The sequence below is a fragment of the Aricia agestis genome, chromosome 6 (assembly GCF_905147365.1).
Source record: "Aricia agestis chromosome 6, ilAriAges1.1, whole genome shotgun sequence".
NCBI lineage: Eukaryota > Metazoa > Arthropoda > Insecta > Lepidoptera > Lycaenidae > Aricia > Aricia agestis.
This window is the reverse complement of record NC_056411.1, coordinates 11289573-11310082: the sequence shown is the minus strand read 5'-3', so window position 1 is coordinate 11310082 and position 20510 is coordinate 11289573. Positions and strand designations below refer to the sequence as shown.

Sequence of the window (20510 nt, the reverse complement as noted above, 5' to 3'; positions counted from 1 at the left end):
CTATCGAGCAAAACCGTATGTGAGTACTTAGCATTAGAATGCTTAATGCTTATGCTCAATTCTATGATTATAAGTGTTGTGACTTTACAGTACCTACGGACAATGATGATCAAAAGCATACAAGAAGGCATTGTCAGACCGTTATCTCGCATTATATTCGGTGCCCACGATGTATCACGAGCTTTTCATATGCAGGCGACTGGACTTAATAGAGGCCGAGTTCTATTGTACTTGCAGCATACTTTGAATATATTACCCAGGTTATATTTAACAATATGTATAATTATTTATAGGTATATATGTTAAAATATCTATAGATAATAATTTGTCATGATCCGTCGTACCTTGACAGTAAAATTGAGTAGAGATTAATAGCAATCCATTACCAATTGAACAAGTTTAACATATTATAATAATACCTCTAGTATTATAAGCTTTAAATGTAGCTTTATTGACGTGGGAGAGCCATGCTTCAGCACAAATGGGCCGGCTCAACCGGAGAAATACCACAGGCCTACAGAAAACCGGCGTGAAACAGCGCTTGCGCTATGTTTCGCCGAGTGAGTGAGTTTACCGGAGGCCCAATCCCCTACATTTTTCCCTTCCCTACCCTCCCCTATTTCCTTCCCTACCCTCCCCTATTCCCTTCCCTACCGTCCCCTATTACCCTATTCCCTCTTAAAAGGCCGGCAACGCACCTGCTGCAGCTCTTCTGATGCTGCGAGTGTCCACGGAAGTTGCTTTCCATCAGGTGACCCGTTTGCTCGTTTGATCCCTTATTTCATAAAAAAGAAGTTTTTAGAATTACTTTGTAAGTGCCATAAATAATTTTGATTATGTTTTCCAGATTATCTTTCTCACCATCTTCTTGGCAGTTACTGTTTTCAAATAACGAAATGTTTGCTTTAAAAACAGCAGAAAGGCTTATAAAACAAGGTGCTAAAAAGATTGTTCTACTTTTAAAAGATCCATCAAAATGTGTGCACATCCAATTAAGGTAAAATTATTCTCATAATACTATGGTAAAGCTTGTCTAATTTAAAATGACGCGCCTCACCACTTGTTGATGTAAATTTATTTATTTATTTCGATTCACCAACAGAATATCATCTCACACATTCAATAAAATACAAACAATAGTAACTATTAGGTCAAATGACTTCCAATGACAGGTGAAATACAGCATGTAAAGGCGACAAAGAAATAAGTGATGAACCACTCGCGAGTTAGACTGAGCAAGCTTAGTGTGTACTACTCCTGGATAGACGATCGGTAAATTGTAAATGAAAAATTTTGTACTGTGAAATGTGAATACAAGGGAGGGGCGCGTCATTTTAAGTTAGACGAGCCCTATGACATTGTGACATTTAATCTAACACTGAAAACAACTGAACACTTTTTCAAATCGGACCAGTAGTTCCTGAGATTACCGCGTTCAAACAAACAAACAAACTCTACCGCTTTATAATATTAATAAGTATAGATAAATGTGAAGACTTTGACAGTTTGTTTGAATGTGCTTATATTATATTATATCCTTCATTTTTTATCCCCGATAAAAAAGGGGAGTCTAGTCTCTACATTCTCTCTATCCGTGGCATCATAGCATCGATTGGACCGATTTTGATTTTGTTTTTTGTTTGAAAGCTGACACTATTGAGAGTGTTCCTATCTATAGTTTATCATCATCAGTCCGCTCAGTGCTGAAAAATTTGGTGAATCGGGGACTGTTTTTTTGATTTCTTAATTTAATTTTAATTATTTAGATCTTGGAGTAAATATGGTGTAGAAGTACAAATCATAAACGAAAACATTTGGAAGGAGTCAAGCTGGTTGACTTGTATCCAACAATGCAAGGGCAGTCCAGTTGAAACCGTGTTCCTGATCACTTCGGACGAGGAAGCCGATAATATTAACATAATTGTTGAAAAATTATGTACAATCATACATAGATTATGTCATTCTTTAAAGTTGGTAACTTTTTAATTTATTTCTGAATATTGAATCTTTTGCAATTGCGCTACAGAGTTAATTTTATATTAATTAATAAGCTTTTTGACGTGAATACAATCAGAGTTTGCTCGACGACAGACAAAGTTTTAAAGTTTTCTTTTAATTTTAGATACTTTGCACTAGTGAATGATAATGCTTTCAAAAACAAGCAAATCACTAAATTCAGCCCGCTACAAGATAAGATTATCAACATTACAATACCAATGAATAAAACAGTAAGTTTAAAGTTGCACTATTAAAAAATATATATATCGCGCTTTCGAAGCTGTATCAAACGAATGGACGAACGGCACTGCTCAAGCGTGCGACTTTAGGGAAGATATAAATAGTCAGTACTCAAGATGCATCTCAGACCTCGGTCTCAAGAGGCGGTTCGGCTCTATGACTGGTCCAAATTTTGACAGCCAACCAATCACAGAGCCTGAACCGTGTCTTGAGACCGAGATGCATCTTGAGTACTGACTATTTATACCGGTCTAAAACGCTACTACTACCCCCATTCATATCCGAACGCGCGGAACTCCAACGGTGCTGCCGAAACGCTTAACGATAAAACCAGCCATACATGCAGATATTATTTAGATGACGATGTCCCGTTAAGAATAAACGAGGGAAATAAGAATCCTAAACTAGGGCAAAACATACATGATATAAAGCTGCTAAGTCTAACACCTCACACTTAGTTAAAAATTAATTAAATAGGTATCTACGTAAGTATTCTTATTTAAGATTTTCATTTAGATTAACGGGAAGGAGTTTTCAAACAACATATTGTCCATCAACAATGCTATTGATGCCTTGGAGAGCGCAGTGGTCCAAGCAGCTCATTCTAGTGACAAAAATATTTTAGCACACATTCCTGCGGAGCCGCAAAATTATTTCCTTCATCAGCTGATGAAAATTGCAGGTAATTAAAGAACTTAAATTACTAGAAATTGAATCATACTAAGAAATCACAAGAATTTGTTCGTCATCACATAAAATCCATACTAATATTATAAATGTGAAAGTGTGTCTGTCTGTCTGTCTGTCTGTAACCTCTTCACGCTCAAACCGCTGAACTGATTTTGCTGAAATTTGGCATGGAGATACTTTGAGTCCCGGGAAAGGACATAGGATGCTTTTTATCCCGGAAAAATGTACGGTTCCCGCGCGATAAACGAGTTTTGGCGCAACGGAGTTGCGGGCGTCATCTAGTACATAATAATATTACGAGTATAATCACATAATCACTGTAACAGATATAAACTTAAGGAACAATAAAAAAAAAATGTTAATTTTAAAACATAAAAAAATACACCAATAGGTAAAAATTATTGTCAAATATTACTTGTCAACAAATTTTGAACGTCTGCTCGCCTTTGTGTAATTTTCAGGAATAGATAAAGAAAGCTCGGGCAAAAAGGAAAATCTGGACAAAACTTTAAAAGACTTTGGGATACACCAAACCAATCTTTTAGCTACCCAGAGATACTTAAGTGATGCTTATGACATATCTTGGAAAGTTGAAGATATTGAAATGCTGACTATAAGGACGTAAGTATCTTGTTTCAGTTTGTAGTTACTTAATATGATCTCTGTCAATGTTTTCAATAAATTAATGATAATAATGTTGTTTTTTTAGTTTTTCTCTTATATGAAATGCTCTATACTAAGCTATTGCAATTCTGTAGGATCATGGAGTTGGAAGAAGAAATCTTCGGCCACGATTTTAAAGAAACAAGTGGCTTAGGTTCCTATTTTTCGACCGTGATACACGACGACCTGTTGGCGACCGCAGAAATGACATTTTTGCCGACTTTGACAACTTGCTCATCTATGGTAGGTAGCATGTAGGTAGCCTACCACACAGCCTGACAGCTGTGTTTCCACTTTGTTTCGTCATGGGGTGCTTACAATAATGATTAATTCTAAGCTATTCGTTTGTTCGATTGTAACATGAAAAAATACAAGACAATCTGGGCATACTCGTATTTTAATTTGCAACTAGCATTAATTGCAGTGCACTGTGCAACTATAATATTATTATAATAATTATCGATCATAATCATTTGCCACCAATTTATCCATATTATGGCCAAACAACCTTTGCCGGGTTAGCTAGTCTATTGAATAATATCTAGTTATATTAAAACCTTTGTCTTGAATAATATGCAATCAAAGCACAACCTAATTAAACTTATAATTTGCGTGTTGTGTTGTTTGTATGACTAAGGGACTAAAAAGAGGGAATAAAGTGTGTATGGGACAGCACAATTCCTTGGTCCAATCTGGCCTAAAATTTAGAATATCTAATTCATAATTTGTTATACTTATTAGGTATATTTGAGTTCATGGTCTTGTCGTTTACGAATAAAGAATTGACCCGAGAATGAAACTTAAGGAACACTGGATGCTGCAACGAATGTTTGTAGCACTCCATAAAACCTCCATTAAAATACTTTATTCTGAACACTTATGTAAGCCATACACGCTACGGTCTACTGGAGAGATCACCTGTGCAGTTATACCTGCGCAGGTTTCACTCGAAAGAATTGATTTTTGATTTTGTGCCGGTCGCCTGTGCACTGTGCAGGCTCAAAAAGCTGCACAGGTCTATTCCCATACACATTCCGGTCTACCTGCACCGCGGCATACCTGCACAGTCCACAGTCTCCGATAGACCGTAGCATGTATGGCAGCCATTAATCACGTCATATGCATCTATAGGACATTGCTTTGTACATACAACGTCAATTCCAAATTAATATTTTAAAATAACGGTAAAACCGGTTTCTTACAGCGCGACGATGAATTTGATGTAACTCAGACGTACCTATGCATAGTTCCCGGGGTAGAAGGGCTGCACTCGCGGTTTGAAATCATGTGTGAAAGTCTCAAGCTTCCAGCGCTAGTTCTGCAGCCAGGCTTAAGCTACCCTCACGAGTCTGTCACAGAGCTCGCTAGCCGATACGCACAGACTTTACTGAAAAAAACTGTATTGAAGAACAAATTCTATTTGCTCGGCTACGAAAGTGGAGTTCTAGTGGCTCTTGAAATGGCAGCTATATTAGAAGAAAATGGCAAGTATATAGTTAAATCATTGAAAATATATATTTTAAAAACCGGCCAAGTGCGAGTTGGACTCGCCCATGAAGGGTTCCGCAGCAGAAATAAGGTTTATTTTTATGAAATTAAGAGGTTTTTGATTTATTTTCATATTTCAGTTGATTTAATGAAAGTTAAATTAAGGTTTACCATTTATGACGTATAAAAATAACTACTGGCTAGATCTCGTTCGAACCAATTTTTGTTGGTAGTTTTTGTAGTAATGTACCTACATCATATATTTTTTTTAGACTTATCATGCCCCTACTTTAGAAGTTGGAGGGGGGAGGGGGGACGGGGGACACATTTTACCACTTTGGAAGATTCTCTCTCACAAACTATTCAGGTTATAAAAAAATAATATTAGAAACCTCAATATGATTTTTGAAGACCTATCCATAGATACCCCACACGCATAGGTTAGATGAAAAAATTTTTTTTTGTTTCAGTTGTATCTATGGGGACCCCTAAAATTTTCTATAATTTTTCCAATTTTATATCAAAATCTTACAGCGGTTCACAACTACATCTACTTACCAAGTTTCAATAGTAGGTATAGCTCTTATAGTTTCGGAGAAAAGTGGCTGTGACATACGGACGGACGGACAGACAGACAGACATGACGAATCTATAAGGGTTCCGTTTTTCGCTATTTGGCTACGGAACCCTAAAAAGGAATAAAATAACAAGAAAATAAACATGAGACAAACATAGGATGTAACAATTATTATCCGATCATAATACTGTAAAAAACCCTTTCAATATATTATTATCTTTTTAGGTTCTGTTATATACCAAAACCATGTTCCTGGTCATGATCGTACTAGTTCATTTCGATCAACTTTAAGTTGTATTTTAATTCATTTGTTTTTTCATTTTTAGGGCTCAGTGGAACCGTTTTTTGTATTGGTGGATCTCCTACAGAAATCTTAGCGGATTTCAAACATCAATTAATTGAGTACAAAACCAAAGAAGAACTGCAGGTCGCTGTTCTGAAGCACTTATTATGTTCAATGTTAACCAATGACAACACTGATGAATTAGACAACATATTAACCAAAAACTTGACTTGGGATGAAAAAATAAATGCTTGTTTGCACAGACTCGTTGGCAAGATCCCTCATCCGATACAATTCACAAAGGAACTGATTAAAGCAGCATATTCAAGATTGGCGGTAATGCAACAATACACTCCTGTACCAAAACAACTAAGGTCCCAGATCATTTCTTTGCGCCCAAGGTATCTTACCAGAGTTGATTCTTCTTTCCAAGATTATTCAAGCAAGAAAATGATCACATATCAACTTAAGGCACCATTATCGTGTGCTCTTCTGGATTTGATGTGTACAGCAATTATTAATCGACACTTAGATGATGATATTTTGCGAGATTTCCACAACAGGAACCTTTGTGAAACTTACCTTGTAAATGCTACTACCTTTATGTCAAATGATGGAGAATAACTTTTCTTAACTTTTGATTGTCGACTTTTAACAATAATTTCAATCATACTTTTTTATCTAATTCTATAGTTTACTATTTTATGTATCGTTTTGAATTAAATGTTGTATGAAATAATAATATATTGTTTTCATTGAGCATAACGTCTACTAATTATTGTAACCTAGATATCGCTTGTATGCACATTTCATTTTTATGATTCCTAGTGACTACATGTTTTATTGTATTCTTACTTAAGAAACATTTTATATTCTAATAGATATTGCTTACAAGTCTTTAGGAAAATTACGTAAATATCTAATAAGCCGATTACGAAGAGGATTTTCGAAAATTCTTATTTTTATTTTCACTTTGGCCAGAAGTAATTTTATACATTCAAAAATTTTTTGTTGGTTTGTTATGTTCCTTACCAAGGTCGCTGATATCTTTAAATTTTGATTTAAATCCATTTACCACTAAAAAAAGAGTTATAAAGAATGATACTTTAAAAAAATCCCACCAAAAACATAAATGTAAAAATGGAGAGCCAAGTTCCATACAAACATTATTCTTGTCTATGGACTTTGCCGTAAAAAGGATGAAGATCTAAATGAGTGCCGAGTTCTATGAAAAATTGAAATATGTATGTATTCGGAACGTGCGCGACAGTAGCGCCATGCCATATTACAAACGAAGTTTTAGGGGCGTAGGTATGTCAAAAAGTAAACAACAAGAGCTTGTTTATTTTGTATAATAATATAGTGAATAAAATACATTTCAGAAGACAGTAAATGGTCTGTTTAGACGAATTTGTTAAAAACCTACGAATATAGTATTATTCGTATTCGTGTGAAATCCTAAACAAGTTTCCAGCCCCAAACCAGAGTAGACAGAATGATAGAGTATGCCGTCTTAGAACTGATGTTGAAATTTTTAAATTTGACGTATTATGACGAAAATCATCGCTAGGGTTGTTAACTTGTTACCTACGAATTTAAAACTATGAGATTTGAGGTCTGGTTTAGCAGATAATTTGGTAAAGTTAGAAGGAAAAATTAAGGAGATAGAGGAGTTATTCAGGAGAGGCTCGGTAGGAGAAGATAGGGGAAAAAACATACAAAAGAGAGAAATAGAAGTGCAGTGCGAACTAAAACTAAATTGTGACGAATGCAACTGCCACGAGCTGCTATTAAAATTTTTTGAAAAATTAAGGGAACAAATTCACGTTAATATGAAGGAAGTGAAGGACATTATGGGTGAAAGGATGGAGGAATATGTAGAGAAATTAAATGAGAGGGCAGCAAAGGAAAGTAGGAGGGATATCACTGAGGTAGTGGAGAGTTATGCGGCCAAGGCAGCGAAGGGGGTGGTAAAAACCCCACGCGCAGGTCGGGCCCCATGACTGTCCACTCCTTAGCGATCAAAGACAAAGAAAATGAATTCTCAGGACAGGAAGTATTGGATAGCGTAGGGAAAATAATAGAAGCGAAAAAGGAGGGTTTCAGGGTGGAAAGGATAAGGAGAGGAAAAGATAGGAAAGTAATAATAGGTTTTAGAGATAAAAACGAGAGAGATAGAGCAAAGAGGAAGTTAGTGAAGAGTGGAGTAGATAGGCTTGAGGTTGAGACAATAAGGAATAAGGACCCCCAGATCATACTGTACGGGGTGCTGAAGTCGATTACGGATGACGACATTTGTGACGCAATCCGTAATCAGAACAAGCACCTCATACAGTACGTACTGGATGGGGATGAGGACAGGGTACGTGTTAAATATAGAAGGAAGTCAAGAGACCCCCGCACGGAGCATGTCGTACTTGAGGTGTCCCCGGACATATGGCAGTGCTTCACCAGGGAAGGGCGCGCATATATAGATATGCAGAGGGTGAGAGTCGCCGACCAGTCCCCCCTAATACAGTGCTCGCACTGTCTAGGATATGGGCATGGAAGGCGATTCTGCACCGAAAGCGCGACCCAGGCGAAGTGCGGCCATTGTTCCGGACCACACCACAGGTCGGAGTGTGAGGGGCTAAAGGCAGGTGTAAAACCCTGCTGTATTAACTGTAAGATAGAAGGTAAAGAGGGCGAGCACAATGCGTTTAGCATGGAGTGTCCGATTCGGCGCAAATGGGACGCCATAGCGCGAGCGGCGGTGGCATATGAACCTGAAGACGAGGAGTATGTGGAACCCACGTGGTTACACAGCACTCAACAAACATTTGACGTCACAAATTAACACCGCCGCTCTGAAATAGTGCCAATGTAATGCCACGATTGTTAGCGATAAATAGTGAACATTTATAATAACAATAATTAGTAATTAGCCGAATGAAAAACTATTTATAAATAATGTGTATATGGACCCTTAATTTATATTAAAAATGTGTTATTTGTGTAGTATATATAGTATATAGAACTATTTATAAATAATATGTATATTAAAAAAAAAAAAAAACGCTGCTAACAACATTGTATGTATCTGAAAAAAGCAAATACGCCATATGTAACCAGCAGATATTTATGTATAGATATAGATAATACCCAATTGTTATAAAGGATATGTAACTTATTGTATTTAATATGTACCTCAATTATAGTTACTATAGTATTAGTATAACTTATCGTGATAAATAATAGATTATGTTAATCTATTGTTTATAACTTTGAATTCATATGTATATAAAAGTATTTCATGTAATGTATATAATACTAGCTGTTGCCCGCGACTTCGTCCGCGTGGACTTCAGTTTATAGCGCGCGATGTCAACAAAATTGGTGTCAAAAGCTTTTATAAAAAAACCCTGGTACCCCTTAAATCAATACAGCTGTGCAGTGTGCACATAATAAGTATTTCATTTTTTTATATTAAACTTTATATTTTATGCCAAATTTTAAAGCTTATTTAGCCCTCCAATTACACAACTTTACCCATAAACTATTTATCATTGATAGATTTAAGGTTACGTCACTGCACAGATAAAGTAATGAGTTATTTAATACCGTAGAATAGATATAACAATCGAAAAAAAATCGAAACTTAAAAAGATGATACCACGTCTTATAGAAAGACTTTTGAGCAAGCGTCAGCGCGATGTAGAAGACGCACGGCGCCATCTATTATGAATTGTTGGAACTAACTTAATTTGAATGAATGAATGAATGAAAAACATTTATTTCAGACAAAACAATGTGCCCATAGTAGTGTTAGTGTGTTAGTTACAAATTTATAATAATAAATAATAACAAATGCTTATAAAACATACTAAATATTATGTTAGTGATGTTAGTAATAATTTTCCTTAACTTAAATTACTCCTATTACTATCCTTATCCAATGTTCTTGGATAGAACAGTCAAATCTATCTGCAATTACTTTCAGAATGCTGTTGTTTGATTTTCGTAGACGTTGGAAAAGTGAAGCTGTTTTTTTGCGTATTACCGCTTTAAAACCGTCGGTACGCGCAGAGGCAAACATACCAGAAGCGCTACAGCGCCGCGGTAGCCCCAGCAGCATTCTGAAAGTATTGTTGTACTGGACGCGCAGAGCGTCACAGGTTCGATTCCTATACCCAACCCATAGGGCACTCGAATAAAAAGACTGGCAATAAGCTTTAAACAATAGAATCTTAACCCGAGTTGCACAACGAGTAAACCTACGGGCGAGCATATTACCTCGAACCGCTAACGCTCTACGTTCCCTCTCCATGTCCTCGTCATCCCTGAGGTCATCGGTCACAATATGACCCAGATATTTAAAATTTTGTACCCGCTCTAAGGCAACTCCATTCAGATACACTGAAGGAACACGTTCAGGATAATTCTTTCCTGCTTTGAAAATCAGCAATTCACTCTTTTTTGAATTATATTTAAGACCGTGTTCCTCCGCGTATGACTCACATATGCGCAGGAGTTTCCTCAAGCCACCTATCGAGGGACTCAGCAGCACCATATCATCTGCATAACTAATATTGTTCATACTAATGCCATCTATGAAGCATCCAACATGTGTGCTGCTGAGTCGCTCTATAAGCTGGTTGACATAGAGATTGAACAGGATTGGAGAACTCAATCCACCTTGTCTCACGCCACATTCAAGTTTGTACTCGTCTGATAGAGTACCGGCCCATCTCACCCGGTTGGTCTGATTTGAGTACCAGTACCTTAGAAGAGAAATAGTTTCAGGGGGTACACCTGCTCTTTCCAGCTTCTTCCACAGGAGATTATAGTGTACAAGGTCAAATGCCTTGGACAGGTCCAAAAAACAGGCGTATACTGGCGTCTTTCTCTTTGTGTAGTAGGTGACTGTGTGTTTCAGGTTCAATATAGCTGTTTCAGTGGACAGACCTGCCCTAAACCCGAACTGCGCATCGTGCAAACGAATAAATTGTTCAAGAGTACCGTTCAATAGACTATCGAGCACCTTAGCTGTTATAGTGGCGAGTGAGATAGGCCGATAGTTAGTTTTGTCGGACGAGTCTCCCGTTTTATTTTTAGCTATCGGCACGACTACGGTACGCATTAGAAGATCTGGCAGATATGAGTGACACAGGCATAAATTAAATAGCATGGCCAGAACTCTTGGCAAATGCACTCCAGCAAATTTAAAATGTTCGATGCTGAGACCATCATGACCGGGCGATTTTCCTCTTTGCATTCTTTTTATAACCTTATTTATGCTTTTGGCAGTGAATAATGTACACTGTGATCCGGTCATAATGGTGTCAACATCACTCCCATTACAACGATGAGTTCCCAGGGGTGACTTTACATTAAAATGATTTCTAAATAAATCAGAAATCATTTTATGATCCTCAATACCGTCGACGCTTACAGGGAAACTTGATTTGGCATTTAATTTATTCGTATTTTTCCAGAAAGCTCTAAAATCTTTTGCAGAATGATTAGTTGCCAGCATGTCCATTTTTAATTGCTCTTGTCTATTTTGACACCATTTTAATTTCGACTTAAAAATTTTACGCGCCCTCACCATTTCTTCATATTATATTAAACCACTAGTTGGTTTTCCTGCTAACACCCATCTCTGAAACTTAATTCTAGCTTCCCTATGAGCGCCGGCTACATACTTGTTCCAGCCGGCTACATGTTTATTTTTACGCTTTTTAACAGTATAGCTCTGTTTAGCTGCAACCGACAAAGCATTTACAATATCATTATACAATATATCTATAACTATATGATGATCAGTATTTTTACATGATATGCCACTGCATTGTTCTAACTCTGCAGGGTAATTAATGTCACGGAGCATTGAGTGACATATTTCATTATATTTACGAACTTGGTTTGGCTGCCTTTCCCCCCAAATAATGTTAGCATACTCATTTTTAAAAGACGACTGAATTTTTTCGTTCAGCTTATTTATGTTGCATTCTATCATAAGCGGGAAGTGGTCAGACCAAAAAACATCGTACTTTACCAATATATTATTAACTGTTGCCCTTGCTGACTGGGTAACGATGCAATGGTCTAACCACCTTACACATCCGTGCGCATCACTACGAAAAGTAAAACTACCAGATTGCAGTCCTAGAAAATCTATATCAGCACAATACAACTGATTATCAGTACAAAAATTTAATAATTCATTATAAAATAATTCATTGGGATGCGCATTAAAGTCGCCCAGAATGTAAAATGCCTCGGTCCCACAGTTCTTTTCAATTTCTATAACAGATTGAATATTGCTTAAACATTCAGTAAACAAAGGTAAATTTTCAATACAATTAGTGGGCATATATAAACTAAATATTACAGAAGATCTATGGCCCACTGTTACTTTTATTGCCACAGTACGAACATTGTCACACTTTATCACTGACACTGACTGAAATGCACTCTTTTTCCATAATAGGGCCACACCTCCATATGGCCTCCCGATAAGCAGGCCCGCCGAGGTATCCACCGCAGAAGTGCCAGTGGCGCAGAAGTTGTCGTCGATCGTATTTAATAACGAAAGCTCGTGCGGCAATAGCCAGGTCTCCTGTAGTGCTATTATATCAGCTGTGTCGCATAGCATTTTTACACCCTCCATTGACCTCTTAATAGATTTACAGTTATAGCTTGCTAAGATACATCTAATTAGCCGTGAACTATCCATTTTTTAACTTATTTTCCTGTGCCTCACTACTAAATGACTTAAAATTAATAAATCGTCTAAATGTTACTCCAGCGGGCCACAATTGATCGTCTAGAAACATGCTAACTTTGTACTTGTTTACATAAATTTTAAAGGCATTGTACTTTCTGAGATTTTTAATATAATTTTTATGACAGAAACTGACTCACCGGTTTTCTTCTGTACATACTCATTTATATCCTGCTCCGTCACATCACAATGCACGTTCGATATAAACAACGGCACTTTTGTATCAGCAGCTTTAAAATTGTTTACACTATGATCAAGTTTAGCACTGCCTAATTTAGTTGCAAACTTCTTATTCTGCCTGTTTTTATAACGCACCACCGTCCAGTCGTTTTCGTGATTAGAATTATTATTTTCGCACGTCTTATTATTGTCCTTTAATCCCGACATTATTTTGGTTTCTTTCGTGTAACAGTTAGTACTAATTGGCAAGTCATGCTTATCAGTGACGTCTGCCGATAGCTTCATCTCACTCGCACACCTTACTGTGTTATGGGTAGGTGACGTGGTCTCACTTGCACTAATGGCACAACTAGTTTTTTGTTTTAACTCGTCGGTTATTTTTTCAAAGTCATTTTGAAGAGTTTCGGATATGGCTTGCGGCCCGCTATCGAACATATTTGCACCCCCACGAAATGTATTTATGTTAAAACGATCTTCTAATCGCATGAATTCAGTCAATTTATCCTCGAGGTCATTTTTGCGAACGTAATCACATTTAATATCCTCCAACGACTTTTCAAATAGCAGTAATCTTTTTAACAGGCTTGAAACATCGATATGGTCGAATGTCACCGGTGGTAACTTATCTAAGTCTCTCGCCACAAAAACAGGCAATAATTCAGGATCGGTCGCCTTGATTAGCGATATAATATCATCAAGATTTCTTTGCGATTTGCCCGCTCGCTTACGCGTAGTTACTTTTTTACTTTTTTACGTTAATTTGAACAAATTTACACATTTTCACCCCCTTACAACCCTTTTTTCTAGTAAAAAAGTAGCCTATGTCCTTTCTCAGGCTTTAGACTATCTGTATACAAAATTTCATTACAATCGGTTCGGAAGTTTTGGCGTTTGGCGTGAAAGCGAGACTGACAGACAGACAGACAGACAGACAGACAGAGATACTTTTGGCGTTTGGCGTGAAAGCGAGACTGACAGACAGACAGACAGACAGAGATACTTTCGCATTTATAATATTAGTATAGATTATGTGCACACTGCATAGCTGTTTTTGGGTATTTTGATTAATTAAGGGCCGCGCTACACCGGAAGCACTTACCAGGATTTTAAAAAGTTTTTAAATTTGACACAAATTTTGTTGACACCGCGCGCTATAAACTAAAGTCCACGCGGACGAAGTCGCGGGCAACAGCTAGTATTATACATAAAATATGTTTAAGATTTTTGAAATTTTATTTTAATACACATCCAAGACCCAGGAACATTGAAAACTTTTTGTTCCGCCTGCGGGACTCGAACCCAGGACCCCCGGGATGAGCGCTGGCCACGCGCAATGCGAATTCATTTTCATCGATATTTTCATGGAAATAAGATATTTTCCCACATCAAATGTAGCCTATGTCCTTTCTCAGACTCTAGAATAACTGTATATAAAATTTCATTGCAATCGGTTCAGTAGTTTTGGCGTGAAAGCAAGACAGACAGACAGACAGACAGAGATACTTTCGCATTTATAATATTAGTATGGATAGTATGGATAGTATGGATAGTATGGATAGTATGGATAGTATGGATTAGAAATGCAGTAGGAGTTCTACATAAGATAAGATAGATTGATTATTATTATACCAAGTGATAATATTATTAAACATAATATTTTAACGTATTAAAAACTATAAACAAAAACATACTAACTAATAAGTATGATTAGTTCTATGTTACAATAAAGTAAAAAATAAAACGCCATCTGTTGAATCGTCTAAGAACTAAAATGTTCATTCCATCGATATATTTCTGGATTTTTTATAATATTATACATAAAATATATTTAAGATTTTTGAAATTTTATTTTAATACACATCCAAGACCCAGGAACATTGAAAACTTTTTGTTCCGCCTGCGGGACTCGAACCCAGGACCCCCGGGATGAGCGCTGGCCACGCGCAATGCGAATTCATTTTCATCGATATTTTCATGGAAATAAGATATTTTCCCACATCAAAATGTAGCCTATGTCCTTTCTCAGACTCTAGAATAACTGTATACAAAATTTCATTGCAATCGGTTCAGTAGTTTTGGCGTGAAAGCAAGACAAACAGACAGACAGACAGACAGACAGACAGAGATACTTTCGCATTTATAATATTAGTATGGATAGTATGGATTAGAAATGCAGTAGGAGTTCTACATAGTGCCGACGAGGAAGTAAAGGTTAGATTCAGTGCTAAAGAGGTTGCTTCTATTATTAAAAAAATGCGTCGAGGCAAGTCTCCGGGACACGATAGTCTCAGTGTCGAGCACTTGAGATATGCTGGGGTGCACTTGCCGCGAATACTTGCTATGCTTTTTAATTTGTGTGTGAGTCATCAATATCTGCCGCAGACGTTGATGTCTACAGTTGTTGTGCCTATTATAAAAAATAAGACGGGGGATGCCTCCGACCTGTCCAATTACAGGCCGATATCACTGGCTACTGTGACTGCCAAGGTACTGGACAGTCTGCTTGACAAAAGGCTGGAACTGCATACAGATATAAACGATTCTCAATTTGGGTTCCAGCCGGGCCTGTCCACTGAAAGTGCCATTTATTGTCTTAAGCAGACTGTGCAGTACTACACATCCAGGAAAACGCCGGTATACGCTTGCTTCCTGGACCTGTCGAAGGCATTCGATTTAATGTCATATGACAAATTGTGGCAAAAACTTGGCGACGAAACCAATCTGCCCAAGGAACTGATTGGACTCTTTCAGTACTGGTACGGTCATCAGAAAAATAGTGTAAAATGGGCTGGAGTGTTTTCTGAGGTGTACGGGTTGGAGTGTGGGACGAGACAGGGGGGGATAAGCTCGCCCCGCCTCTTTAACCTGTACATGAATCGGCTGATAGGTGAGCTCAACAGCACCTACATAGGATGTCACGTTGACGGCGTCTGTATCAATAATATAAGTTATGCGGACGATATGGTGCTGTTGAGCCCATCGATCAGTGCGTTACGCAGGCTTCTCCGTGTCTGTGAAGAGTATGCGGTGGAACATGGGCTCAGGTATAACGCTAATAAAAGCGAATTTATGGTTTTTAATGCAGGCGCTGACAGGAGTCGCAGAAGTGTACCTCCTGTGACTCTTGGCGGTGTGCAGCTGAGAATAGTCGACCGAGTTAAATATCTGGGTCACTGGGTCACCGCCTCTCTATCAGATACGGAGGACATAGAGAGGGAGCGTACATACACAGTATTAATGAATCTTTATCTGAGGCTCAAATAGAGTGGAAAGAAAACTGGGTGACATTCTTAGATGGTATATTCCAACTGAATATTTTAAAGCGGAACCATGACACAGTCTCTAAATTAAATTTTATAAAAAAGTTAGTAATCGACGTGGAAAAACATAGTAAAATAATTGAACCGGCAAACAAGAATGGATTGTTGTTAATGGATGCAAATATCTTAGAAGTATATGACAGCACTATGTAAGTTTCGATTTTTATTATATTCGACTATATTGGTAATAAGTAATAACTGTTAACAAGTCATGTCTGTGCATATTTCAGTAATAAGTACAACAGTAATTTACAATTAAAAATATTAGGTTTATTTTCACATTATTTCATAATATACAATATACCCAATCATCTTGTCCAAATATGCCAGTTTTCTTGCAGTTTTCACTGTGATAGTGCACTCATTTAAGTAATTAGTGCACTATCACAGTTTGTTCGTATGGATATTATTAGTTAAATAATTTTTCTTCCAAGGATATAAAGTTTTTCATTTTCTTGTCATCACATAGTTTCCCAATTACTTATGTTTTCTCCGTTTGAACGTGCCGATAACTATTGAAATATTATTCAATAGTATTGAAATTTTAAAAATATATATGTCGCAGCCGACTGGCTTAAATAGCCGTTCAATCAAACAGCTAGGCCTTTGAGTGAACAACGCCATTCAATCACACGGCTATACGTCGTTTAGCCGATTTGTTGACTACAACGTTCAACACTACAGCTAGACGACGCTTAGCCAACTGGTTTAATGGCAAATTAACTAGGGCGACCATTAGCTTAATATTATGTAATTTAGGAGAATAGGAAAACTTTTTGTATTTTATAGAAAGATTATTCTCGGATTAAGTTTAAGGGGTAACCAAAAGTTTAATGTAATAAGTAAAAATAAAAAATTCTGAGGCGTGTTTTGTGGCGGTCGCCGGCTGCTGCCGCAGCACAGTCACAGTTCTAACCTAACCTACTTTTGGACTTTCTGGATTGTGTTTGTTTTTGTTTTGACGGGAGGCTCTGACCCCGAACCCCCCTTTCCGATCTGCTGCGTCCATCCATTTCATAATCCCGTAATTTCTCCTCGAATATTTGTTGAAATTTTGATTCACTCGTATGTGCCTCTACAATTTTTGTCTCTTTAATAACACTTGTAACTTTTATTAACTACTTTCTTTCCGAAAAACAACGACAAACACCAACAAACACTGAATCAGCTGTAGTGTTGAACGTTTTAAGCGAGTAAAATATTCAATATAAAAGCTAGACGTGTGATTGAATGGCGTTGTTCAGTCAAAGGGCTAGCTGTTTGATTAAACGGCTGTTTAAACCAGTCGGCTGCGACATATACAATAAAGACATAAAACAGAATAATATTAGCCTAGTAAACGAATGCCCAAAATGGGGGTCTGCTTGGAAAAGTCGAAAGCAGAAATTGTAACTTTGGTACTTTGTTTAGAGCTCCAAAAAAACGGGACCTTCTTTACCCCCCCCCCCTCCCTCGAGCTCACCTCGGAGGGGTCAGGACTTTTTGTATGTTTATCTCCTAACTAGTCTAAACAAGGTACCAAAGTCAAAATTTCTGCTTTCGACTTTTCCAAGCAGAATCATTCGTTTACTAGGCTATATACTGTTTGCTTCGATCATTATCTAAGACTGTTTGCTGCAAATATGCAAATTCATAAAATAGTCCTATATCGCGTATTTAAACTGTAAATGATGAAATGAACGTGAATTATACGTGGGCCATGCCATACCATGCTTCGGCACAAATGGGCCGGCTCGACCGGAGAAATACCACGTTCTCACCGAAAACCGGCGTGAAACAGCGCTAGCGCTGTGTTTCGCCGAGTGAGTGAGTTTACCGGAGGCCCAATCCCCTACCCTATTCCCTTCCCTACCCTCCCCTATTCCCTTCCCATCCCTACCCTCCCCTATTACCCTATTCCCTCTTAAAAGGCCGGCAACGCACCTGCCAGCAGCTCTTCTGATGCTGCGAGTGTCCATGGGCGACGGAAGTTGCTTTCCATCAGGTGACCCGTTTGCTCGTTTGCCCCCTTATTTCATTAAAAAAAAATGAGATTAGTATTTTCTCTTGTTTTTCAGTTGTGGGGGAGTAGTTGTAGAGGGTGTAAAGTTTGTTGATTTACCTGTTATTGAAGAGACAAGCGTTGTTTTAAGCAAACTAACTCAAGCACCGTTTTTTCCTACGAATGTTTCAGCTGTAAGATTTTTAAATAATTATATTATACCCCCAATCATTCGTTCAATATTTTTGAAATCATAACTGTAGTGTATGTTAAATCATAAAGCCTATTTGAACATGACATAAAAATATAATATTTAAAGTACACGTGTTTATTGTAAATATATTTCAAAGGTTTGATATAAAAATCTCAAATACACTTTTAACTAGCTGCAATGTATAATCATTTTATATTTTTTTCAATTCACAGGAAAAAAATGCAATTAGTCTATTCTTACAAGTTGTGGCAGATAATGTTATGAAAAGAGAAGTAAATGTTTTTGAAATTCCTAAAAAATATAAGGATTATTCAGAGTTCAATAAAATTGTTGAAGATGTCATAAATATAATACCCGATATAAAAGTAAATTATTTACAAATGAAGAGAGCTAACATCTTAGATGAGAATTATAGAGAATTTTCGTCAACTGTTGACTTATTATTACTTTCCGATTTGCTAAGTGATCCAGAGGTAAGTGAAGGTAATCTGTAATTTATACTGACGAGCTACAATGATGGCTTTGAAAATAAATGTTTTTATTATTATTGTTGCAGTTACTTCAGACTCTATACAGTATATTACCACAAAATTCTTTCTTCGTCAATAAGCAAACCGAAAATTTATCAAGTCGTCAATGCTCTGATTTATACTTTATAGTCAGCGAATACAATGTAGACGATGCAAAATTGTATTTGGCTATTTGGAGACCTACTTCACTAGATCCCCTAGGATCTTTAGTAACACGTTCATCACAAGATATTCCTCCAACGGTAAAACATTAATCAGTTAATATTTTGATTTCGAGTGAAACTTTTTACTAAAACATTGATAATTTTTTAGAAAACATTGAACGGAGAATATTATTTGCCCTTAGACAATGTACTGAGCTCAGAAGATGACGGCATACTCACAGCAACTTCTCCAGGAGATCTTAATTCTTTAGTTTGGGTAAAATCTACAAGTGAAATAGAATCTAATGTTGATGTTAAGGTAATTTTTAAAATCGTATCTATTCTTTTTTGACCGGAATAATGTAGTTAAATCTATTATTTTCTAATTTTAGGTTTGCTATGTCGGAGTAAACACTGCTTTGGTAAAGAAATTTTCGGAACCCAATTGGGTTCCGAAAATTAATAATTATTTAAATAAAGAAAGTGTTCAAACGAATGATTTGTTTGATTTTAGCGGAATAACAAAAAGGTACATACAAAAGATTACTTTGTTTTATTATAATTCAAGAAATTTGAGTTATTTTATTTTCTTTACCTACTACGATTTTATAAACTTTAGATACTGATTCAAAATTTTCGTTCAACGAATAGTATTATATTATTGGATATTTAAATTAAAGCAGCAGACAAAATATACTTTGCACGATAACAGTATTAGTCTTATGATGATTTCGTATTTATCACATCTAAGCTTTGTCAAAATTCGTTTTGTAAACTGGTTCATAATAATGAATTATCATAGACTGCTGATATCAGCTTTAATAATCAAATATGCATAATATGACACACAATATGTTTTAGCGGCACAAGGGTAATGGGTGTCGTGCAAAGCGATACTATCGCTTCACGATTAAGATCCCATTCTGATGAGAAAATGAATTTGGTGGACTCCACTGTATTCTTAGGCATTACATTAGATAGTAAATTACAGTGGGGTCCTCATATTGCTAATCTTGCAGGTAAGCTCAGTTCTGCAGCATATGCAGTCAGAAAAATTAGGGAAATTTCTGATGAAGACACGGCAAGACTAGTTTATTTTAGTTATTTTCACAGTAGAATGTCTTATGGTATCCTTTTATGGGGAAACGCTGCCGACATCAATACAATTTTTGTGCTGCAGAAGCGAGCTATACGCTCAATTTATAAAATGTCAGCTTTTGAATCTCTGAGAGAAAAGTTTAAAGAAATTGGTATTCTAACTGTTGCTTCTCAATACATTTTGGATAATGTATTGTATGTTAGAAAGAATTTAACTAAATTTAAAACTAAAAGTGATAGTCACGGTAGAAACACTAGAAATAGGCACAAGCTGGAAATACCAGTGATCAGACTTAGCAAAATAAGTAAATCTTTTAAAGGTCAATGTATACGCCTTTA

The 20510-nt window shown here is 36.7% G+C and overlaps 1 protein-coding gene and 2 long non-coding RNA genes across 3 annotated transcripts in view; all 3 read left to right on the top strand.

The window, feature by feature from the left end:
- LOC121728374 (fatty acid synthase-like) overlaps positions 1-20510 on the top strand; it is a 125531-nt gene that overhangs the window by 25019 nt on the left and 80002 nt on the right. The gene's annotated exons all lie outside the window — the stretch shown is intronic.
- LOC121728389 lies at positions 836-2163 on the top strand. Its single transcript, XR_006035793.1, has 3 exons — positions 836-997; positions 1767-1970; positions 2123-2163. It is a non-coding gene; the product is annotated as an uncharacterized LOC121728389 (long non-coding RNA).
- Positions 2175-3480, top strand: LOC121728388. The gene is made up of 3 exons (XR_006035791.1): positions 2175-2228; positions 2755-2920; positions 3390-3480. It is a non-coding gene; the product is annotated as an uncharacterized LOC121728388 (long non-coding RNA).